Source organism: Lactuca sativa, chromosome 8 (assembly GCF_002870075.4).
Source record: "Lactuca sativa cultivar Salinas chromosome 8, Lsat_Salinas_v11, whole genome shotgun sequence".
NCBI lineage: Eukaryota > Viridiplantae > Streptophyta > Magnoliopsida > Asterales > Asteraceae > Lactuca > Lactuca sativa.
This window is the reverse complement of record NC_056630.2, coordinates 154,824,088-154,831,061: the sequence shown is the minus strand read 5'-3', so window position 1 is coordinate 154,831,061 and position 6,974 is coordinate 154,824,088. Positions and strand designations below refer to the sequence as shown.

Here is a 6,974-nt window from a genome sequence, read left to right as displayed (position 1 = left end):
AATACTTAAATATGAATATATTATGTTTATTATATGCTATATTCATATATGAATGATACTTCAATTGTAAAATAATAATAATAATAATAATAATAATAATAATAATAATAATAATCATAGTTTTTATTAATAGCTGAATAACAAATGTACTATAATAAAAACTTGATTCATTTTTATTCACTTATGAATAACGATAGCTGAAAATATAAAAAAAATAAATTTTTTATTTTATCTTAAAACTATATCAATATGGATATCTATTTGTAGAGAATAAAAAATCATGAATTTTGGTATATTTAAAATCATTTTTCGATAAAAATAACTTCTTAAAAATTAAAAAAAAAAAAAAAAAAACGAAAATACTATGTTTTTGTATATATTATGGTAATGATTATCATAGTTTAAGGAAACATGTTTTGTTGAAAAACAAATGTCTATTTCCCATTTCTGCAGGTACCGCGGTATCTAATAAGTTCTACCTACTATTGGATTTGAACCAATGACTCCCGCCGTATGAAAGCAATACTCTAACCGCTGAGTTAAGTAGGTCATTTATCTTCACAAAGAAAACCAAAAGGGACTCATCCCATCGATGGATTATAAATATCATATTACTTAGAAGCAATACCGATCAATATGATCTTGGATCATGGAATAGTCATCTTGAGAATATTCATCTTGACAAAAAATTATCGACATAATAAAATATATATTACAAGCACTAAGGGCTATAGCTCAGTTGGTAGAGCACCTCGTTTACACGCGCGCCGATGTTTTTCAGGGGAGTCCATCATGGAATCAAAAAAATTGATCTTATTGACAAATCGATGTCTGACGGAGGCTTTTGCGGCAAAAATAAATGAGTGGCTGAGAATGATTCCCCCATTCTTAACTTTTTTTCTCAATTGAACTCTCCTCTCTCATATATATATATATATATATATATATATATATATATATATATATATATATATATATATATATATATATATATATATATATATATATATATATAATAGGAATGTGAAAAATTTTAAGAACAAGTCTTAAAAACAAGGAGGTTAAATTTGAACCATTGATTAAATTTAGATGGTTGTGATTAAATGATAGTGGTGATCCACATGAACCAATTTTGACCAATAGAGACATTATACTTCATAGAAATCTCACTATAAATCACATGAAAATCCTTCTAAGCCAAAATTCGAATTAAGATATGAATTTGTGCTTCCATTATACTTCAGAAACATTTTTTTATTCTTCCCTTTCTTTTTTTGGTTTTCCATCATTTTTTCTCTCCTCATCTAGAACTTACAGAAGAGACAAAAAAAACAGTACTTTTTTTGAGATTTTTTGTTCGTTATATAGATTTAAGAACAGATATGGAAATATCATCATCTTCACTTTCTCATATATTAAAGATTTGTTGGTTTTTGCTTATTTGTAGTGTTTTGGTTTGTTTATTTTTGCTGCAGAGATCGTTAACATAGGCATTTTTGCAAAAGATGTATCACAACCGTTCTTATATTTTTATATGAAAATATTTATTTAGATGAAGATAGTCGGTTATAGATTCAAAAGTCTTTACATATTTCTGACATATGTAGTAATTTTATAGATCTTTAACAAAATTTAATGTATTTATGTGGTATTTGAGGAAATTATTTCAGAAATATTGTGTACGTGTGTATATCAGAGCTAATGAGAAAAAAAAATCATATGCTCACTGTAAATACCGTTCTAACAATGATTATGGTTGTTTGTTGATTTAATGGTTAGGTTATTGTTTTACTTGTTTAATCGTGTTGTGTATGGTTGCTTTGATAAATTTTTTATGTTTTAAACAATTATTTTATGTTTTTGGCTTTTTGAATAGGGTTAATGTCATAAAAACCCTTAGGTTTTTAGAGTTTTGTCGGTTTTACCCAAAGTTGAAATTTATGTCCGTTTTTACCCAAACATTTTCGAAAAAATGTTCGGTTTTATCCTTTTACCAGTAATAACAAATTTTTCAAGTTACCATTATATATTAAATTCGCAAAAAAAAACCCTTAAGTTTACCATTTTTTTGCGTTTTTACCCTTTAGTTTATAATTTTTTTTACATTTTTACGCTAAGTATATTTTTTTCATAATATACATATTCATGCAGAAAATTCGTATTTATATACGAAAAAATATTTAATTAAATATTTTCTTTAATGTTATATATATATATATATATATATATATATATATATATATATATATATATATATATATGTTTGTGTATATTTGTGTTTTTGCATGGTTATATCATTTAGAAAGGTAAATAATATTTTTATAACTAGAAAAGTGTCCCTCGCTTTGCGAGGGTCGTAAGCCTTCAATATCCTTTTTTCAGAATCCTTCATTGTTGGTTTTTTTGTTATAGTTAAATGCTACTGCGTTTAATATTCATTATTCATTAGCTTGATTATTACGTTTCTATCAACCGCAGAGTAAGAACTCAATTTCTTTTCAAACGAAACTGGAAACCAAATTGAAAGCCTGCCATACCATATCAAATATATAGCATACACAAATAGTAATGAAAAACATAAAAAAGAAAACTATAGTCCCTTAACGGTTCATGAATGAGCAAATAAAACCGTTGATTCAATAATGTGTATGTAACCTCACAACCTCTTTGTTCTCCAATCGATCCAACATCCCTTTACCCTTGTGAGAAAATTGACGACCACCCTCTTTTGCAACCTCTCCTTAGCCCTGCACAAAAAATATGCCATTGACCGAAAGAAAGTAAGTATACTTACCGCATTAAACATCGTTTTGAAGTGTTCTTTATATATATGGTGCAAATTTGCCAATCAATTATCTTTATTACTTTTATTTTAACAAAATTGTCATAAAATATTACACAGTAAAAAATGTAATGTTTTGCAATTTTATATTCTATTCTGTGAAAAAAAAAAACTGAACTGCTAACAAAGAAAGCTACCTTTCAGGGAGATGTTAACCAGTGGAAACGACCCATAAAATTAGCAAGCTGCACATAACAAACGGGGAGAGAAAATGTTGTCATATTACATAATTTGAAATTAAATAATAACAATAAATGTATTCCACAATTTAAAGGAGAATTTTGTCACCACAAAGGGAAAAGGACATGTTTTGCCAATTAGAACATGGCTAGTAATTGATCTAACATTCTCAACAACCTTTACATACCATTTAAAAACGTTAACTGAGACAGAAAAAAAAAAAAAAAAAAAAGGAAAGACAAATACGTATATGGTTTGCATCTGAATGCATTCATTCGGGCTTTAAAAAACATTAACTTCAAACCAATTGCTAGCTAGCCAAAAGTGAAAAACAACGGTAAGCAGAAAAATAGCACTTTAGTGAAAATGCCCCTGATCCATTAAATGATAATTAAGAGAAATGAACAGCCCAATGATAAACTCAGAAAAAACTTGAGGAGTCAAGAAAGAAAAATGCCCTTGGAGCATTAACCAAACCTGTCTAAAAGTGTTTAAAAACCTTTTACTTCTTTTGTTGTTTCCCTTTTTCATTTGTTATTCTAATTTTGCCCTTTCATGGTCACAAAACTATGTAATAACTTTCAATCTTTAAGGTTGAACAAAGATTGACCAAATTGCCCTTTAATAGCATAATACAGGTTCCTGATTTTGAAGAAAAACCTGCACCAATTCCAAATATGGAATGATGTCAAGTTAGTTGTAGGCCTAAAAACGGAAAAAAAACTGGGCATCCGTTAAAATCAAGAATGAAAACACTTGCTTCAAACTGCACATTATGTTTAAAAACCAATTAAAATGTGGAGAGTAAAACATATAATTGTCTTAAATGGCTCAACATGGTCAAATTGAAAGAAATGCTTCTCGTTAAGTTCCTTCCAGCCCGTTTTTTACCATTAAAAAAAAAAGCATACACACACGCACACACAAATTGATAAGCAGATCAATGTTGTCAAAACGATTTTTTTTTAAGTTGAAAACTACTCACTTATACTGTTATTCATGAAAAGGGTTTCAATACCTGACCAGAATCACAATTGATAATCTTCGTCAAATTTGAAGATATGATGCTTAAAATTTATGTAGAGATAAAAAAGTTAAAAGAACATACACTGAGATAAAGGGATCTGAATTACAAACCAACATTAATCAGAAAGTACATTGCTCTTTTTTCACTTGAAAATGTCAATCTTAACCTCATGATTTCGGCTTATAAAAAAAGTTATCTTAAATCAAACAACCTCGAAATTTCGCCTTACAACTCTCAATAAATTAAAATAGAAGTCAAAAAAATCTTATGCACAAATTTGTTCCTTAGCAATTGCATGAAAAAGACACTTTCACATACACAATGAATTAACGCAAACTTGGTACAAAAAGAGCATACTGACATATATACAGAGAAATAAACGAAAAACTAACCTTTGAGGAAGAGCAGATGAGCAGGAAGATGATGAATGCTTGTCAATTCTTTTATGTATGTACATTTATTTCAACAATTTATAATTTAAAATTGGAAGTTGTGTATTAAATAACTACCTACAATCCACCAATAGCACCAAACAATTTGTGTATATGATCAGTAACTTTAAAACAACTTGTTTTTTTTTGTTGATACATACCAGTGGAGAAACTTGCAAAAAAAATATCAAAGACATAGACAATAAGCAAAAGATCAAACACCTGGTGTGCATCATTTCGTTATGTGATTGAAATGCTTAACTGGACAGATGAGATCATAAAGAACAAAATGAATAAGCTTCATATCATAATCTTCACTTTTTGACATGAGAAGGAAGTTCTGCACACAACCCACACAATTTTAAAACAGGATGGATAATGTTATATTGTATATAGATTCATCTGATTGTATTCAAATTGAATGCACAAAAGACTGTAAAGTATCCAATTGACTGTAACCTTTACCTAACTTTGTTTTGGATAGTAATGTCCTTCACCTTTATATTTGAACTTTGATGAATTGTTAATGTCTGCATCAAAATCCTTCCTCTTTTAAACATCATTCATAAATTTGAAAAAAAAGGAACTGTTACCGTGTTGCTGGAAGGATAGAGTGATAGGTCTACCTGCTGATGAAATCACTGATAACATATCAACCTGTACACTATAACCTACACCAGCCAACAAACATACATTTTTGTTAAGGTCGTTTTAGTTAAAAAAAAAACCAATAAATGAAGTAAGGAAACTAACATCTTTGGTTTGACCCAACCGATGAGCCCTGTCCATAGCTTGTAAATCAAGAGTTGGGTTCCAATTGCTTTCATAAAAAATGACTGTCAGCAAAAGAAAAGAATAATAATAGTAATAATTTAGTTGATGATGCTATACCTCGATAATATTCAACATCTAATGGAAAATTGCGAGAAATAACTTCTTTATTCACAACATCAATGTCGAGACTACCGACGCATCAAAAGGATCAGTTATCAAAGAAATCCCAGAATTCGGCGCCAACCAACACACACCTTTTCGAAGAACCCTTGCGGATGCAGGAGATGGTCACCCGAGCGCAGTACACAAAAATTAGATGGAAGACCAGATGAAATCGAAAGTACAGTTCCACATACCGTATAAAATCAGTTTCATGGAGATCAAATTGGTATAAATGTCACTCTAAACATTCGATTGGATGACACTGGAGGTAGGGGAGACGGTAAGGAGGAAACCGAATCAAGACATCGGAAGCTATGATGTCTTCAGATAAGCAATCAAGACGAAAATAGTCGGAGTCGGTGGTCATAATCAGTAACCGGGGGTCGCCATCTCTGTTAGTTGTGGTTCTTCGATGGAAGAGGTATTGATTAAGCAGATGGGAGAACCGACATAAACATTTATGGGTCGATTAGGAAAAACACATATCAAAAGCACTGTTGCATATTTAGGAGAGAAAATGGAAGCGACGAAAGGAAACGGAATAAAGGAGTAGTAGGCAGTGGAGGGGGAGGCATCTAGAAGTTGGAAGAAGTAAGATAAGAGAAACAGTGGGAATCGGTGTGTTAGGTGGAACGTCAAAACCATTGAAATTAGCGGTGCTAAAGCAGAAGACGCCCCGTGTATAGAATGAACAATATCTTTGACTGTTGGAGAAAATATATATAAAAATGTTCCAAAATAATAATATATACAATGAACAGAAAGTTCGTCAATCCAATGAAAGTACAGCCAAAATGAAAATACAGGGACGAAAATTGAGGGACACTAATTGGAATCTCATTGGATCGCAAAGCGGTGAAGGAATACAAAAAAACACGTGCCCACCAATGTTATAGAAAATGACATAAAATACCCATCTGTAAAGATCAGCCACAAAAGAGACAAAATCAAACAAACAAAGGGACCATTTATGCCAATACCTTAGCTACTTTACTCTAGCTAAGGTTGGAGAACTTTAATATATTGTATAATTATGAATATGTGTTTTACAGATATAGTTTTTATAAATATAAATACATATTTTTATATTTTTATATATTAATATGTATCTATCTTTTAAAATATATTTATACTTAAAAAAACATATATCAACATACATATTTATACTTCTAAAAATATATGTATATACTTATATAAACATGTTTATGAATTAAAAAGTTTTTTTATTGATATGTATATTTTTAAATACATAAAAATACGTATTTGTAGTTCTAAAAACATATTAATTTGTTTTTTTTACATCATAAATGGTTTATCCAAGAAACAAAACCCATACACACATATAATTATGAATATATATATATATATATATATATATATATATATATATATATATATATATATATATATATATATAAGAATTAACATTAAAAATGTAAATACAATATTTAAATAAATTTTTTTCGTTTATAAATATGATGTAACGCCCGTAGATCCGGGCTAGTCAATTTAGAGACAATAAGTGTCGAAAATAACTTTTTGGAAAAAGATTATTTAT

The 6,974-nt window shown here is 29.2% G+C and overlaps 1 long non-coding RNA gene across 1 annotated transcript; it reads right to left on the bottom strand.

Annotated features, from left to right (window-relative positions):
• Positions 1-2,511: 2,511 nt before the first annotated feature.
• On the bottom strand, positions 2,512-6,165 carry LOC111886651 (uncharacterized). The gene is made up of 6 exons (XR_002848517.3): positions 5,372-6,165; positions 5,234-5,300; positions 5,107-5,151; positions 4,946-5,010; positions 2,980-4,820; positions 2,512-2,747 (listed from the first exon to the last, which is right to left on the bottom strand). It is a non-coding gene; the product is annotated as an uncharacterized LOC111886651 (long non-coding RNA).
• Between the last annotated feature and the right edge of the window lie 809 nt (positions 6,166-6,974).